This window comes from Paramormyrops kingsleyae, chromosome 20, assembly GCF_048594095.1.
Source record: "Paramormyrops kingsleyae isolate MSU_618 chromosome 20, PKINGS_0.4, whole genome shotgun sequence".
In the NCBI taxonomy this organism is placed as follows: Eukaryota; Metazoa; Chordata; class Actinopteri; order Osteoglossiformes; family Mormyridae; genus Paramormyrops; species Paramormyrops kingsleyae.
Window position 1 is genome coordinate 213,144 of NC_132816.1, and position 18,607 is coordinate 231,750.

At 38.4% G+C, this 18,607-nt stretch overlaps 4 long non-coding RNA genes across 5 annotated transcripts; 2 read left to right on the plus strand and 2 right to left on the minus strand.

The window, feature by feature from the left end:
- The first annotated feature begins 3,934 nt into the window (after nt 1-3,934).
- On the plus strand, nt 3,935-7,034 carry LOC140581336 (uncharacterized). 2 transcript variants are annotated; one of them, XR_011984405.1, is made up of 4 exons: nt 3,935-4,694; nt 5,718-5,828; nt 6,279-6,555; nt 6,632-7,034. It is a non-coding gene; the product is annotated as an uncharacterized lncRNA (long non-coding RNA). The 2 variants fall into 2 exon arrangements; XR_011984404.1 differs by lacking the exon at nt 3,935-4,694 and having other exon boundaries at nt 5,530-5,828.
- Nucleotides 7,035-7,737: 703 nt separating this feature from the next.
- On the minus strand, nt 7,738-9,423 carry LOC140581344 (uncharacterized). Its single transcript, XR_011984425.1, has 3 exons — nt 9,041-9,423; nt 8,286-8,374; nt 7,738-8,125 (listed from the first exon to the last, which is right to left on the minus strand). It is a non-coding gene; the product is annotated as an uncharacterized lncRNA (long non-coding RNA).
- A 21-nt stretch (nt 9,424-9,444) lies between these two features.
- LOC111844377 (uncharacterized) lies at nt 9,445-10,279 on the minus strand. Its single transcript, XR_002838371.2, has 3 exons — nt 10,178-10,279; nt 10,015-10,101; nt 9,445-9,854 (listed from the first exon to the last, which is right to left on the minus strand). It is a non-coding gene; the product is annotated as an uncharacterized lncRNA (long non-coding RNA).
- A 6,259-nt stretch (nt 10,280-16,538) lies between these two features.
- LOC140581319 (uncharacterized) lies at nt 16,539-18,040 on the plus strand. The gene is made up of 2 exons (XR_011984389.1): nt 16,539-16,809; nt 17,791-18,040. It is a non-coding gene; the product is annotated as an uncharacterized lncRNA (long non-coding RNA).
- The last annotated feature ends 567 nt before the right edge of the window (nt 18,041-18,607 follow it).

Consider the following 18,607-nt stretch of genomic DNA (forward strand, 5'->3'; position numbering starts at 1 on the left):
GCATTAGCACGTATTCAAATCGCATTCGCATGGTAATTTGATGAACAACACAACGGTGAAACGTGATCCAGATACATCCCCATCAGCACCACAAAAGGGGGGTGGATGTGGCTAGGTGTCAATGGCTCATTCATACACATGAAAGTTGCTACATATTCAATGAAAGGAGCCAGAAATAGTTACATGAGTTAGGTTTTTCTTACATTTATTTAATGTTGCATCTACACCATTTAGTCATCTTCATGTAGCCAAGACTTTGGTGATCAGATATCTGGGATCAAAACAAACTGCCAGCATTGCTTACTATGTACTTTTATAATGTTTCTGCAAGTGTTCCAAACTGCATTTTGCAATGTCTATACTTTGATTTCAAATTTCAAACTTAACAAAAATCTGACATATTTACAATATATATTGAAATAAAGATGAGTGTAATGGCAAAACAAATATATAAGAAATAATTTATTTGCCATGAATTAAGTTTATGATATTTGAAGAAATGTGTGATCATGCCCCAGTCAGTGAAAGTGTGTTTCCTACCCCTAGGCCCCAGAGGGTTAAATCAGCCTTTTCTCCCATTCCCGAGAGAGGTGCAGTGCAGGCTGCCTCCCTCCCTATTTTTTGGACAAGTGTGTCATAACAGCTATATATATATATTTTTTTTTACAAAATTAGAGAAATTAAAGTCTGGAAGAAAAAATATGATTTTGTAGTTCAAACAGCAATGCTCATTTATATGTTCGTTTATATTTGAGGACACTACCTCATGTTTTGTGAGTATTCATATCAATTTACTCAATAAAAATGGAAACATTGAAGTAATTGTCTTTTAGTTATGAAAGAAACAAGATCGGCAAAAAAAAAATCGAGATCGGCAGGTAAGGTTGCCTAAGGATCGGTGATCGTTGATCGGCCAGAAAACTGCAATCGGTGCACCCCTATTGGAAACGAGAACGGCATTTGGTGAAGGGGTAAAATACACCACGATTAAAGCCATAGAGTGAATGGCTGCCATTGTTGCAGAACGGCCTGATTTAATGATAAGAATGGGGAAGAGTGAGGTGAAGTGAACCAAAGCCACAAAACACGGTCAGACAAGGCGGGAATAGGGCAGTGATCTGTCCGTCAGTGTGAAGTTGGTGTGTGCTTTGGTGAACAAAAACTCGAGACCGGTAGCAGGAAGATGGGAGACTCGTGTTTCACTGGAATAGCGGTGAATTAAAACATCCTTTGTTGGGGAAATTTAGGTGTAAATGCATCCATACAGGCGAGACAGAGGCAGACCAGGCAGTGAAGAAAGCAAGGCAAACATTAGAAATATTAAAACGCAAATATAGGATTAATATAACATACAATTAGGGAAAATTTAAGGAACACAATGTAAATTATATTGTAAAGTCATTAAAACAGCACAACCTAATTAACAGGAACATGTAATTGGGTAGGATGATGAAAATAATAATAATATTAAAAAACATGTACAATATGGGCATGTATACTTGTACCCAGAATTTAACAACTATAAAGTTGTAGCATGCCAGTACCTTACCCCATCCATTATATCCACACTTTCAGAAAAGGATATGGTCAATATCTTTACAAATACTATCTGAACTTAAACAGATGAAACAAAAGTGTTTCATAAACAAAAGGGATTAAATTTGACAATATCAAATTTAATTTTCTGACCTTTTCATAAATGAAACACACCGCCAGGCAATCGGTTTTCTTTTCTTTTTTTTTCTTTTTTTTTTCATCCATTCAGAGTATTCCTTGGGAACACTAAACTCAAAAATCAGTTCCAGCTTTCTTCAGTAAGGTTTGGTTTGGCTTTGTTCTCAAAAACATTTAAATAAAAAAGATAAAATAGGAAAAAAAGAAGCTTTTTCTCTTGCAAGCTCAATTTTTAAATAAACTGTGCTATTAAAACAAAAGATGTAAGAAAAGAATAAATAAAATCCTAACCAGAAAATCAAAATACTGCAACAAATGGCATGAATTACAAAATAAACTTTTTTGAAAGAACCATAAGGAAATATGATAAAACATTAGAATCTTATAGCCTAAGAATATTCAGTTAACGTAACTAACATTGTGTTTTTAACTCACTTTTTGTTGGTGATTTTTAAAAATCACAAAAATAATTCTACTTTTTCCTCTTTCTTAGGATCTTCTCCTACAGTACATCATATTCTTCAGAGACTGCGTTCACGTTTAGAACATTGTCTTGAACACCTTCCCCTGGATCTGGACTTTTTAGATTTCATTTGCACCCAGGAACTAGTTTTTCTACAAGCTTTGTCCGGTCAAGTTGAGGTTTGCCCTGTCCTCTTAGATGCATTATGTAGTTTACATACTCTGCTATACAGAGAAAAGGATCAAATGAATCTACATAGTGCTGTCATTCAGTTTGAGTGGGGACCTACTGGGCGACTAAGAATGGCTCTTTCCCCCCATCATCTTAACAGCCTTCTGGAACTGAACTTGTCCATCCCAGCCATTGCTAAAATTTTGGGAATGTCCAGAAGCACAGTATTCCGACGCATGAATGAGTTCAATCTTTCAGTCAAAGCACTCTATAGCAGCCTGTCAGATGAAGAGTTGGACCAATGCATTACAGACATAAAATCCAGGCAGCCTCACGCTGGATACCGGATGGTGAAAGCACTTCTTCAGGCCAGAGGACACAGAATCCACTACCAAAGGGTTCGAAGTTCTATGCACCGTGTTGACACAGCTGGTGTTGTGTCAAGGATGGTTTCCTTGGGATGCATTGCTCGACGTGCTTATTCCGTCCCAGGACCACAGTCTCTAATGCATATTGACACAAACCATAAACTGATACGGTAAATTATTTGATCTTTTGAAGTGAACGATATTCCTGAATTTTTTCAGCTGCAAATGTTCATAACTGTATTTTGTTATCTTACTCATTACTATATTTGCATCTGGACAGACATAAATTACATCTTGCATTGCTTACATTTAAACACTTCAAAGTGATAATTCAAAAAAAGATAAAAAATATTTTGTTTTCCTGATTCAGCTATAATATTGTGATCTTTGGAGGTATTGATGGCTTTTCTCGTAAGGTTAGTTTAGTAAGTAAATCAAATGCAATATTTACATGGAAGTTGCTCATTGTTCTTTTTCCTCTAAAGATTATGTATCTCGGTGCTGCTTCCAACAATCTGGCAACAACAACACTGGCATTCTTCCAAAAATCAGTCGAGGTAGTTTGGTTTTCCTCTCAGGTAATAAGTGATGCATTTAATTCTGGGTTAGGTCTTTTCTTACATACCTTTGTAAGACTACCTGTGGATATTTCATTAAAAGTTGTTTAAGATGACTCTAACTTCCCTCCAAAAAAAAAAAAAATATATATATATATATATACCTCAAATGTTTAATGATTATTTTTCAAGGGTGTTCACAATAGAGAACACAAGTAACTTACCACCAATTAATACGAATACAGCATCGTCTATGACCAATATATGTATAACTGAGGTTGATGTGATACTAACCCTAGCTAAACTCAAAATAAATAAATCGCAGGGGCCTGATGGCATCTTACCAATAGTCTTAAAAGAGATGAGGGATATTATTAGCCAACCTTTAACTTTAATATTCCAGAAATCGTTATCTGCGGGTGTGGTACCATCAGATTGGAAGCATGCTAATATAACACCCATATTCAAAAAAGGGGATAGAAGTAATCCAGCAAACTATAGGCCAATCAGTTTAACTAGCATTACTGGAAAAATAATGGAAGCTATAATTCAAGTGAAAATGGTAGATTACCTAGATGCAAATAACATCATAAAGGATAGCCAACATGGATTTAGGAGAGGTAGATCCTGCTTAACGAATCTACTTGAGTTCTTTGAGGAAGCTACAAGTGAAATTGATCACAAAAAGGCCTATGATGTGATTTACTTAGATTTCCAGAAGGCCTTTGATGTTGTCCCCCACAAACGTCTCTTGCTAAAGCTTAAAGCTGCAGGGATTTTAGGAACTGTGGCAACTTGGATCAAAAACTGGCTAACTGACAGGAAGCAGCGAGTAGTTATTAGAGGCACAATGTCACAGTGGGCCTCCGTTCATAGTGGGGTACCGCAGGGTTCAATTTTAGGACCTCTATTGTTCCTAATTTACATTAATGATATTGACACAAATACATACAGTAAACTGGTTAAATTTGCAGACGACACCAAGGTGGGCGGGCTAGCAGATACTAATCTAGCAGCAGAGAGGCTTCAACGGGATCTGGATTTAATTAGCGAATGGGCTGATACATGGCAGATGAAATTTAACACAGATAAATGCAAGGTAATCCATGCAGGGAGCAGAAATATAAAGTACAGATATTTTATGGGTTCCACTGAAATAAAGGTAGCTGATTACGAGAAAGATCTCGGTATGTATGTTGATGCTTCCATGTCCCCCTCTCGCCAGTGTGGGGAAGCAATAAAAAAGGCAAACAGAATGTTGGGTTATATCTCTAGATGTGTGGAGTTTAAGTCAAGGGAGGTGATGTTACACTTATATAATTCCTTGGTAAGACCCCACCTAGAATACTGTGTGCAGGTTTGGTCACCATACCTCAAGAAGGACATTGTTGCCTTGGAAAAGGTGCAACGAAGAGCTACGAGAATGATTCCTGGTCTTAGAGGAATGTCTTATGAGGAGAGGTTAGCGGAACTGAATCTGTTTAGCCTTGAGCAAAGGAGACTAAGGGGGGATATGATTCAGGTCTATAAGATTCTAACGGGTCTGGATGCTGTTCAGCCAAATGACTATTTCAATATTAGTCTAAATACTAGAACTCGTGGCCATAAGTGGAAATTAGCGGGAGAACATTTTAAAACAAATTTGAGGAAGCACTTCTTTACACAGCGTGTAGTTAGAGTATGGAATAGTCTTCCTGCTAGTGTAGTGGAAGCTAAAACCCTGGGTTCCTTTAAATCAGAGCTAGATAAGATTTTAACAACTCTGAGCTATTAGTTAAGTTCTCCCCAAACGAGCTTGATGGGCCGAATGGCCTCCTCTCGTTTGTAAATTTCTTATGTTCTTGTGTTCTTATAGTGACTTGGGGATATTTAAGAATTAAAAAAAAAAAAATTAATTGAACACTTTTACCAAGCAGTGCTGTTATGTAATTGGATACAAGGGGTGAGAGAGTAATATTTTCCTTCCTTATTTGTAACTCCCTGACATTACAAGGGTAATCATTTTATGATGTCGGGTTCAGTGTCACACCAGGATTTCAAATACAATATCATCAATAAGAATTAGTATTATCATTTCAGAATTTTAGGTAACCAATTTTAAATGCCATAGACTACTTATTTGATTAATTTGATGTACATGTTTTTGCTAAAATATTCTTTAAAATTGTCTTTTTACACAGATCATAATGATACAAAATGGCACTTGCGTAATTTCCATACAAATTCAATAAATCTAAATAATTACTATCCTGAAAAATGTTTTAACAGCTGTATTAAATTAAACTTCATACTGACACATGCTGGAAAGTGCATTCATGAGACAATTTTTTGATGCATTCCAGAGCAGTAGCAATCAAAGATTAGAAGGATTTTTACATTTTTTTTTTAAAAAAAACTTTGATTAAGGGATATGTTGTTCTTTATTATCAAATCTAAGTTTGTTTAAAGCATTGAATGTTTTGGGGTACTTTTCTTTGTTTTCAGGGTTCGTGGCGACCACGGAGGGGAAAATGTGGAGGTTGCACGGCTGATGTTTACTGTTCGTGGCACAGGAAGAGGCAGTTTTATTTCAGGAAAGAGTGTACACAATCAAAGGTTTGTTCTCATAAAATACTGTCAACCTCAAATGTTTCTGACATAAGATGGAAGGTGTTGCAGCTTTATTTCCATTATTTAAAAATACATAAACATTTAAAGGGTATAGTTTTATAGTAAAATGTCTTTAGAGAACAGTGCCCTATCCAACAGGATATACTGTCTCATATGTGTCAGGTGTTTGTTTTTTTTTCCAATTTCCATTATTTACCCCTCAAGGAAGAAAATATTGGACAGGTCCTACAAACCCCACAGAGCCTTCAGGACTCTGCCCTATTTATTATTTTTTTTTAGTTATTCACGCACCTTTTCCAGTCTGTTCCTTCCCTGAGTGTTCATTCTGTGTTAATGGTCTGGTGGTCATCTCATGTAGGGGTTAGAAACGAGCAGGGAATTTCTCATACAAAGAAAGGCCATACCTAATTTAATATTTTTTATATATTATTTCAGAATAGAGCGACTGTGGAGAGACCTCTGGGTGGCCGTTACATGCATCTACTACGATGTTCTTCACAACCTTGAGGAAGAGGGCCTTCTGGACATTTCAAATGCTGCACACCTCTTTTGCTGCCATTATGTCTTTCTTCCTCGACTGGAGGATGATTTGAATACATTTTGCAGTGGATGGGACAACCATCCATTGCGAACAGAAAACAACATGAGTCCCAACCAGCTGTGGGAGTTGGGTCACAGATATCACCCTGTTCCTGTTCCAGAAAACACACAGGTAAAGGTGCACATTTTTAGTACTCATTGATTCCTATATACAATTATTCTTTCCTAATTTTGTTTGTTCGTTGCAGGGCTTCCAGATTCCAGACATTGACTGGGAGGACAGTGGCCTAGCTTGCCATAACCATTCAAGCATTGTTGTTCCGAACACTGACTCCCCATTCACAGAAGAACAAATGACAACTTTACAGGGCGTTGTTAATCCAAGAGCGGCATCCCAGTCCTTTGGTGCTGACGTCTACATCATGGCTGTTCAGTTTTGTCAGCAGTTCATTTAGAATAGTGTTGGGGAGCAACAGAAATGTAAATACAATGTAAATACTTTTATTTTTAATCTTCTCATGTTATTGCAATCTATTAGAACAAATTGATCCCAAACTGAACTCTTCAACTAGTGTTTCCTGCCCCATGTTTCTCCAATCAGTTTCTCTCTAATAATTAACACCCCTATGTGTAACCTGATCTGTAGCAAAACTCTGGTATAAATAAAGGTGTAAAGGAAGCCAACCCTTGTAGTTCACTCTGCAGAAAGTGGCTACCCTTGCAAGTAAATCTGTGTCAGTGTGTCTCATTTCAAGGTGAACAGATAACTCAGATCTGAATCCACCCAACAAATAGAAAAGCTACATACAGTTGCAAGAAAAAGTTTGTGAATCTTGTTGAATTGCATGGATTTCTGCACAATTTGGTCTTGAAATGTAATCTGATCTTCATCACGGACATCTGGACAATCAGTGTGCTTAAACTAAACCAACTGAAAGAATTTCCATGGTGTTTTCAATAACATAATTGCGTGGTTTCACTTTAAGCAGTTCTGATTATTGTTGTGACTTTGAGGATCAGATCCTATTTCATGACCAAATTGTGTAGAAATGAGGTTCCACAGGGTTCACCAACTGTTTCAAACTAAACTTCGCTATAAGTAACAATTTTTAAGCAAAGCTTCGTAATGTAAATACTGAAGAATTAGAGGGAAATTACAAATGTTGATTCACTCAGAAAAATTCTAAATAGAAACTGCTTGTTCGTTTGAATGTTGTAAAACAATATTTGACTGAAGGCTGATGGTAGGAATGTTTCAAAATTAAAACAGCACAGTAAGTCAATCTTGTCCTTTATTTTGATCAAGATGAAAGTTTACCTTGTCACTGACATCTTACATGCAAGACATTATCTTTAACAGTTTTCAGAACTACTTAAAAGGATTTTCAACCGAGAACTGAACCAAGAACCGATGTTGCCTGCACAGAGTAAATAGCAGAGAGGCCCAGTAGATGTGAACATTTATTTTCCAAAATCTTGAACAGAGACTTCTACACCACTACCTTGCATTATGGGAATGACTCAAATGAGTCCAAACCCTGAGTGGCAGGTTTCAGAGCAGGCAATGAGGTCTTCCTTAAAAGTTAAATAGTCCTTGTAGTGGTATGGAATGCGCAAGGTCTCATAGCAGGTGGCAGCAGTTGGATGTCTGCCATCTACTAGCTCCACTGTGAGACTTTTTGGCACAATCTCCCATCCAGTCCAGAATTTTAGGAGGAGATTTGTCAGCTCACTTGGTGTTGCTGTGAAGAAAAAGAAAGTGTTTAGTTAAGCATTGAGCGTTGAAATAAATGAGGTTTAACAACCTCAAAGATATCCAAATAAAATATTTTTAACATTGCAATAATATTGGCTCTGATCAGCTCATAGTGGTATTCCCCTCCTGCAAAATGGCAAACCTACCATTTAGAATAAAATGCCTCATGTAGCCTATGATTCTGCATTTAGTCATCATCTTCATCTTCAGGCCACACAATTCGATGTAGAAGGACCTGTAACAGAACATCCATAAAATATACCCTACAAAAATACTGCTGCACTTTGTGAAACCAAATAATGTCTTGCTCACCATAACTTAGTAACTGAAATAAAGTAGTAACAGTTTCTATAATAATCCATGTTTTGTGCTTTTTGTGTTCACTTGGATCCCCAAACCTCTACATAGTTGACTATTTTAAAAGAAGAAACTGTCTCAAACAAAATGAAAATGGCTAAATCTATAATTAGAAGATGTGTATTACCAAAGAATTACTAATGTATTTTAGTCATTATGTCTGTTTATTATATTTACATCTCACTTCAGATCTACAGAATCATTTTCTATATGTAAATCAGGCTTTTGAAGCAGTTTTTGCAGCAGTTTTATTTTTACAAGACTATAAAGACAAACTGCAGTAAAGATGTATGGTCCACAAGTTGCGTCCACAAGAATATGCTCATTTTTAGTATTTGTGCATTTTATTTGTAAAAATGAATACAGTTTATGGTATTTTTATTATTTGATACATAATTCTTGGTAAGTGCCAAATTAAAATTTCAATGTTTTTTACATTTTGTAGAATGACTCAGGTCTTCATAGTTTGCTTTGGACTACATTTTCTACAACACACAGTAAAATGTTATTAATGAATACAGTATTTTAGGAGCACAAAATTTACCTCAGGGTTCACAGCAGCCAACTCTTGTGGAAAGAGTAAGGGCACCGTGTCAGGTCGCCGGGTCAGCAGGGTCCACATAGGGGTTTCTTTAAGTCCCCTTCTCAGCTGTTTTATTGACCTCGTCACTCTCCCAATGACCTATGAAAAAAAGTTAACAGTAACAGTAACATAGAAATATTTTACTTACTTTTCAATTCACTCACAGAATGGAGTAATAATTTCTCAAACAGCCATCTCCTGTTGTTCTCTGTCAAGGGAGGGAGGTCCCATGCATATGCCAGATCCTGAACATGTTTTCTCTCTTCATCCGACAGCTTTGATTGCCCTTGAAGCTGTAACCCATAAGACAGTAATTCAGACAGAAAAAGAGAACTATAAATTCCTAATTCCTCATACATAAAAAAATGTAACAAAAGACAAGTTTAGAGTCTCAGACCATGTCTCAATGGCAGAGTTTTTGATCTAGAACAATTTTAAAGGATTAGTCTAGGTTAGACTTATGTTCATCACTCACAAGGGGCAATGTATAAACGTTCCCTCATTTAAACGTAAAAACCTACAAGCTGAATTGTCCCTCTCAGGTCTAGGTCTGGACAGTCCTCGGGTGTAACTGTGGTAGGTTCAGGAGTACCACCAAGTAGGACGTGCACAACGGCTGGGCTAAGTCCAGATAGGCATGGGCCTCCATGAAGAAAGGAGTGCCCTACCATTCTCCCTGCCATAAGGAACATATCACTTTCCACAAGAAAGTGAGATGCTGATGGTATGTAATGGCCTGGCTCTCCCTCAAAAAGTGGAGTAACATTAGAGTTTGCTATAAGATAAATGAAAAGAAAAAAAAAAAAGATTACTTCCACACAATACAGAGGTTTTCACCCCCCCCCCCAAAAAAAAACCAGACAGTTAATTAAGTTATGAAAAGTTATACAATATAATGATCAAACACAGGTATCGTCAACCAAAAACAAACTAACCAAAATTGATGCAAAAACCAGACATCAGCTTCTCCATGCATGTTGATAAGAAAAAACGTATTACTCCTTGTCCGATAGCTGTATCCCCTGTTAGATCACCAAAATAAAGTAAGGAATACAAGTATTTATTTCAAGATATATTTATCATTTTCAGCAAATTTACCCTCAAGCCTGCACTCCAAAGGACGTGCCCATTCAACATTGGCTCGCTTGTAGAATGAGATGAGGGCCATGTCCTGATCAGCTACACTTTGTCTGATGTCCATTGTGAGACGTAATGGGCTCTCCATTTCATGCATGTCCAAAGCGTTCTTTGCACATTCGTATATGGCCTTTGAAGAGTCCAAAACAGTTAACCAGCCTAGAAGAAAATAGAAGTGGTTAGAATTGGATTGTGGTAAAGGGGGGGGGGGGGTGGGGAGGCTAGGGGGGTAATCAACTCTGGATAGTCTGTATATAAACTTCTATCTAGATACTATTACAAAAAGATTATGTTTTATCCTTTGAAGGATTGTCTAAAGTAGTTTGAATATGAGGCTATCACAAATAAGAAATCCATCGAATGGATACAAAGTAATGGTTTTATTTCTGGGATTTGTTCACATTAGCTGTTGATTGTTACTAATCAACATCTTCCTTACATAACCTGTGACTAAATGATTGACCTACCATCCCTGACTTCACAAGTAGTTCCAGATGGTCCTGGCATATCTGCTAGCCCTTCCTCAATTACTGTATCTTCATGCCCCTTTTCATTTCGTGAGCTACTATCAAAATATGTTGTGAAATTCCAGTCAAGGCTTAAATCCAATGACAATAAAAATTGCAATTTGTTGCTAAATACCTTTCTCCACATGAAGAGGCATGCAGCTCAATGATGTCAGAGGGAAACATATCTGTGCAGACAGGACACTGCGGCAATGGTGCTGTTGTGAAATAAATTTGAAAGGACAAAGTTTATTTTATAACACTTCATTTTTCCTTCTAGCTAGCTCTTAACACTTTATGCTTTTGGGTAATATGTTAGTATGAAATTGTCAAAAAACCTACATTCCTTCTCTGTAGGTTCATCACCATCTAAATTCACCATAGTACTTTCACTGGGAGTTTCCAAAGGAGGACAGGATTTTAGGTGTTCTGACAGAAGTTGCAGTGGAACACCTATGCCACACTTCTGGCATTTTGCTTTTGGCATGCATCTGAAGGACTCATCGCTTAGTGGTACCGGGCCATTGCCAAGTTCCTCTTGAATAGGAGCAATATATACGTTTTTACCCCCACGACTGGCAGCCTTTAGGATTGTCCCTGTATAGCCAATATCAGCTGGAGGAACCAGAGAGAGTTTTCGGCTTCCCCAACCACCTGAATAAAAGCAAATTGAAGCCGATTATTCTGATCATGAAATATATCCAATGCCTCAAGTTAAAAAAAAAAAAAAAAAGTATCTTCAAAACTACTCAGAATTAGGAATTCACAACATGCAGTGAAACAGAACTTGTCCTAAAAATACTTATTAAACAGCAGGATCAGTTCCTAGTTTAATTTAGACAATGCATCCTAACACAGTGCAGAATTCATACACACCCCCAGGTTTGAATAGCAGCCAGCCACCTGTTACCTCCTTCAGTTTGGGAAACAAATCATTCAGGGCATCCTTTAACTGAAAGCAATAATACAAATACAATCTATGAGTCTACAGAAATGACACATTTAACATTAATTATACCCCTGTATAAACTAAGAAACGATAAAAGAACCATGCATTTACAGTGCAAACTGGATGTAATAAAAAATATATTTTTCAATCCAAACTTTACAGTTCAATTTTCATGATTAATGATGAATATCCAATACTAATATTTTTTGTAAATGCCACCTGTGATTTGCAGTGATGGTCACATTCAATAACACTTTCATTAAGCGAAAACTTCAGTTTTGATCAGTGAATAAAAAGAATAAGTTTATACCTCTTCATGTGTTGTGCTCTCATCAAGATGTGCTGTTCTTTGACCCATCCCTGCCTGTGTGTGGATATATTTTTCATGTTCATTTGGGGTCTTCTCCATTTGTTTTGGGAGCAAATAAAATACCACTTCAAGAGGTTTAGGCTTCTTAGCAGGCACGAGAGATGTAACAGGGAACCGCCTTTTTCCCTTTCCTCTTGAGAAAATACCAGGAAAAGACCTGTCACAAAGATTTTAACAAAATTATTTAAAAGTGACTATTATGAATTGTTTATGTAGTTTGTTTATACAAATTCAACACAGCACTAACACTGCAGTATACACAGGGTTGGAATTACGGGGGAGCTAGACAGAGTTCAGCTCCCCTGAAAGCCCTCAACTGACACACTATACAGGAGCTCTATAAATAGCCTACTTTTAATTTAGTTTACATTGTGTTTTAACTACACTCCTTATGTGTTTAGATTTTAAAAGACATCTAAAATTTTCTGTGTTAAGTTACATTTCACACATTACATTTTTGTAATACTTATGAAAATAACTCGCTTAATTTATTCTGTCACCATAAATGCCTGGTGGCATTGCTTTGATTGATGTAGGATTGACTGAGATTGCTAATCAAGCACGTTTGAAACATAATAGCCTCTACCTGGAATTAAATTGGCCAGAGTTATCCTCAAGTTTTGGATATAATGTCTAAGCATAAACTGGAGCATTTTGATTCAATAAACTGTAAAAAGGTGAGCTGTGAAGACTACCCAGGTAGCATTCCCATATGGGGCCCATATGGGAAAGACATGGGCCATCTGGGCTGGCCCAGCTCACATTTTACCCATGTGGGGCCCATATGGGCAGAATCTGGGCAAACCCATATGGGGCTGAACGATATGGGCCCCATATGGGCAGGATCTGGGCAAACCCATATGGGTGAAATGTGGGCTGAACGATATGGGCCCCTTATGGGCAGGATCTGGGCAACCCCATATGGGTGAAATGTGGGCTGAACGATATGGGCCCCTTATGGGCAGGATCTGGGCAACCCCATATGGGTTAAATGTGGGCTGAACGATGTGGGTCCCAAATGGGCAGGATCTGGGCAAACCCATGTTTCAAAAATCCTTATCTGAAGGTGTGGTACCTTCTGATTGGAAGCATGCCAACATAACGCCCATTTTCAAAAAAGGGGATAGAAGTAATTTGTCAAACTATAGGCCAATCAGTCTAACTTGTATAACTGGTAAAGTTATGGAGGCTATAATCAAAGAGAAAATGGTAGATTACCTGGACTCAAATAACATTTTGAGGGATAGCCAGCATGGATTTAGGAGAGGTAGATCCTGTTTAACAAATCTGTTGGAGTTTTTTGAGGAAGCTACTCAGGAAGTTGATGATAAGAAGGCCTATGATGTCATCTATTTAGATTTCCAAAAGGCTTTTGATGTTGTTCCCCACAAGAGGCTCTCACTTAAACTCAAAGCGACAGGTATTTTAGGAACTGTAGCGACTTGGATTGATAACTGGTTAACGGATAGGAAGCAGCGAGTAGTTATAAGAGGCTCGATGTCACAGTGGGCCTGCGTTCATAGTGGGGTACCGCAGGGTTCAATTTTAGGACCACTTTTGTTCCTAATTTACATAAATGATATAGACACCAATATATACAGTAAACTGGTGAAATTTGCAGATGACACCAAGGTGGGTGGTGTAGCAGATACTGAACTAGCGGCTCAGCAGCTACAGCGGGATCTTAATTTAATTAGTGACTGGGCTGACACCTGGCAGATGAAATTTAACATAGACAAATGTAAGGTACTCCATGTAGGGAGCAGAAATATAAAGTACAGGTATTTTATGGGACCTACTGAAATAAAGGTAGCTGATTATGAGAAAGACCTTGGTGTGTATGTTGATGCTTCCATGTCTCATTCTCGCCAGTGTGGGGAAGCAATAAAAAAGGCCAATAGGATGTTGGGGTACATCTCCAGGTGTGTGGAGTTTAAGTCAAGGGAGGTAATGCTAAGATTATACAATTCCTTGGTGAGACCTCACCTAGAATATTGTGTACAGGTTTGGTCACCATATCTTAAAAAGGACATAGCGGCCTTAGAAAAGGTGCAGCGTAGGGCCACAAGAATGATTCCTGGTCTTAGAGGAATGTCATACGAGGAAAGGTTATTTGAGCTAAATCTGTTCAGCCTCAAGCAAAGGAGACTGAGGGGGGACATGATCCAGGTCTATAAGATTCTAACAGGTTTGGATGCTGTTCAACCGAATAGTTACTTCAGCATTAGTTCAAATACAAGAACTCGTGGCCATAGGTGGAAATTAGCGGGAGAACATTTCAAACTGGATTTAAGGAAGCACTTCTTTACACAGCGTGTAGTCAGAGTATGGAATAGTCTTCCTGATAACGTAGTGCAAGCTGAATCCTTGGGTTCCTTTAAATCAGGGCTAGATAAGATTTTAACAACTCTGAGCTATTAGTTAAGTTCTCCCCAAGCGAGCTCGATGGGCCGAATGGCCTCCTCTCGTTTGTATAGTTCTTATGTTCTTATGTTCTTATATGGGTTAAATGTGGGCTGAACGATATGGGTCCCATATGGGCAGGATCTGGGCAAACCCATATGGGTTAAATGTGGGCTGAACGATATGGGTCCCATATGGGCAGGATCTGGGCAACCCCATATGGGTGAAATGTGGGCTGAACGATATGGGTCCCATATGGGCAGGATCTGGGCAAACCCATATGGGTGAAATGTGGGCTGAACGATATGGGTCCCATATGGGCAGGATCTGGGCAAACCCATATGGGTTAAATGTGGGCTGAACGATATGGGTCCCATATGGGCAGGATCTGGGCAACCCCATATGGGTGAAATGTGGGCTGAACGATATGGGTCCCATATGGGCAGGATCTGGGCAAACCCATATGGGTGAAATGTGGGCTGAACGATATGGGTCCCATATGGGCAGGATCTGGGCAACCCCATATGGGTTAAATGTGGGCTGAACGATATGGGTCCCATATGGGCAGGATCTGGGCAACCCCATATGGGTGAAATGTGGGCTGAACGATATGGGTCCCATATGGGCAGGATCTGGGCAACCCCATATGGGTGAAATGTGGGCTGAACGATATGGGTCCCATATGGGCAGGATCTGGGCAAACCCATATGGGTTAAATGTGGGCTGAACGATATGGGTCCCATATGGGCAGGATCTGGGCAAACCCATATGGGTGAAATGTGGGCTGAACGATATGGGCCCCATATGGGCAGGATCTGGGCAAACCCATATGGGTGAAATGTGGCTGAACGCAATATGGGTAACACGTGATTTTGTCTAAAAAATTACTGCTGTTATAATTGTTCTGAACACGCATACAATTGCTTGATTCTTAATATTTAATTAAGTTTCTGAGTGGAAATTTGAAACCCCCAGAATTACACGAGAATTAACGTCCCAAATGTTGAGCTCCGGAATGCGATCTTGAAAAGTTCACACCAGGAATTGATTTATTTATACCTAGTCCTGATAAGATTGTGGAGAATAAAGGTGGACAGAGTGGAAAATGAAAAATAAACATATGGTTCTGTACTGTGCTTTACTTTTTGGCTTTGTCCTTTACAGTAACTTTTTTGGAGTACTGAATACAGCAATTAATGTTATATATTAGTTATTCTGTTTTTGCAGTCATAAATGTACAGTATACAAATATTTTTGGTAGACGACCATACTCTTTTTACTATAGTCTTGCAGTTTCTAATTTACATGCCAGCAACAGTTTTGACTTATATACAAATATTTGACTTGTATAGTGTTTTCAATTTTTTGCTGTAGTGTGTAATGACCATGTTCATTAGCGTTTATTTAACCGACTGGCTTGATGTGTGATCTGAAAGCAGTGTTTGCTTTTGAGCAAAGATAATAGTTTTCAGAAGATTGTTTGATTTTGCAAGACGAGTGTAAGGTATTGTGAGTTCAGCTTGAATTTTAGGATTTGTGCTTATAGTGGTTTGAGAAAAAGAGAGGAGATTTTAGGAAATGTGTTTTAGCAATTCAGGAAAACTGTAAAATGTCAAGGCATGTCAGACGACTTTGAAAGTGGGTGATAGGCCTCAGACTTGATCCAGAGGGTTACAGTAAATACTTATTCTGTTTCTTTTATGGTCCTCTTTTTGTATCTGCTACTATGACAAAAAAAATCCCAGTCTATCTACCTAGTGCTGCTTCATTATTCCATCCTCTTTGTGCAATGTACAGTACTGTCAGCAAAACAGCATGATACTACCACCACCATGCTTGACCGTTGGTTCAGTGTTCTTAAGTTAGGAAAACAACCTCACCCTAACCCCTTCAAACATATCTCTTTTCATTGTGGCCAAGCAGAGATGACACATTCACACGTCATTGTCTCTGCCCCCCCAGCTCCCCCGTGAATGTGCAGTCACACGTCATTGTGACTGCTCCCCCATCCCCCATCCCCCGTCTCCCCCCCAGGGCGCATTTTAATATAGACTACAGCTTTTGATAAGATCTGTGTTTTAGCTGATAATTACATCTAATGTTAAATCAATATTTTTATTTTTTTTGATAAACATCATAATAAAATAGGAGTGAATACATTTTAAAAATAACATACTTGAAGACCACATACATACAGATTCATCAAACAAGTCATCAAACAATCAGTCAGAAAACAGGCACCTTTTGAAAAGGCCTGGCGGGCTAGAGCTGTACTGCGCATGCGCGATACATTCCAACGGCTATTTCACCGGACGTCCACCCGAAAAACTCCACAGAAGTTGAAAACTTTCCCGGTGCGTTTTAGGTAAGTAATTTTACAGTTGATTGTTTGATTGAAAAATACATTATAAACAGAGAGTTATATCAATTTGCATGCATCTGAACGTTCTTATATTTTTAACTACAGTTTCCAACTCAAATGCTTTTTGAGCATGTATGCGCTTTATTTTAAATTTACAACATTGTTTAATGTATATGACCGCCATTGTGTGTGTGTGTTTGTGTGTATATATGTATTAAAACGCCGTCTAATCTATACTGTGATAGATGTTAAAGTATAAAGTACAATATTGTAGTCAGATCAGTTTAAAACATTTGTAACCATTTTTTCGTAACATCATGTAAAATGATGATTATTAAATTATAACTCAATTCAGCGGGAGAACAAATGTTATTTGCCAATGTAATCTAGTTCCTTTTTGATAATTATTTCAGAACGTCCTTTTTAAATGCACATGATGGACATATTGCATGTATCAAGCATTTTCCCAGCGCCTTGCTTTAGCGTCTCTCGTCCTTCACCTTAACGGGCCTGGGGGAGGGGTGTTTTAAAAGCCGAAACCTGTTTGCAAAGAAACACCATAGAGATGCGTAGAAGCATGGGCGTAAATTACGGGGGGGACTGAGGAAGAGGAAGGAGGGTTCAAATTTCCCAAGGATTCAGCTTGCACTACGTTATCAGGAAGACTATTCCATACTCTGACTACACGCTGTGTAAATTAATTGGCAGTCTGGCAAAGTTTTAAATAAATTGAGAAGTGGTAATATATTTAACATTAGTTTTTTTCAGTTTTAAATTTGTTTATGCTCTGCTGCTCCCAGTACAATAAAAATGCAGATATTATTGTATTTTTAGGTTGGTAATTGTTAGGTTGGTGATTTTAAACTTGTACTCTGGGATTGACTGATATAGTAATTTGATTATTTTTAGATAAACAGATAAAATATCACTTACTGCCAAATGGAATGCACAAATTTAATTAGATTATTCCTCACTTTTTTCCAGGTGCTGTGTGGAAAAATTCAAAAACGAAAGAGGCTACAAAAGATGAGGTGAAAGGAAGCATTACCTCATTCCTCTACAAAAAGAGACGCAGACAAGAGGCAGAGCAGAAGAGTGGCCCTTCCAAACAGGGGAGAGTGGAATTGGTGGACTAAGAGGTTTTTTTAATTTGTAAAATAAATGTAAACTGGTTTTTTATTTAATTGTGATGTCAGTGTGTGATTTTCCTTAAATAAATATTGCATAAAACTGATTTTAGGCCTATCTGCTTCTTTACTTTTGGTTCAGCCACAGTTTAACTTATCAGTTTAAGACAAATCCCACATCCTTGCCCATATGGGCTGGCCCACATTGTGCCCAGGTGATGTGGCCCATGTGGGGCCCAGATAAATCCCACATCTTTGCCCATATGGGCCCCAGATAAATCCCACATCTTTGCCCATATGGGCCACAGATAAATCCCACATCTTTGCCCATATGGGCCCCAAATAAATCCCACATCTTTGCCCATATGGGCCCCAGACAAATCCCACATCTTTGCCCATATGGGCCCCAGATAAATCCCACATCTTTGCCCATATGGGCCCCAGATAAATCCCACATCATTTGCCCATATGGGCCACAGATAAATCCCACATCTTTGCCCATATGGGCTGGCCCACATTGTGCCCAGGTAATTGGCCCATGTGGGGCCCAGCAATAACCCATACCGAACCCATTTGGGTTTTCTGGGCTGGCCCACATGGGGCCCATTTGATTCTTGGGTGCAGATTTTGATGGGGCCCATATGGGCCAACCCACATGGGCCCCATATTTTGGC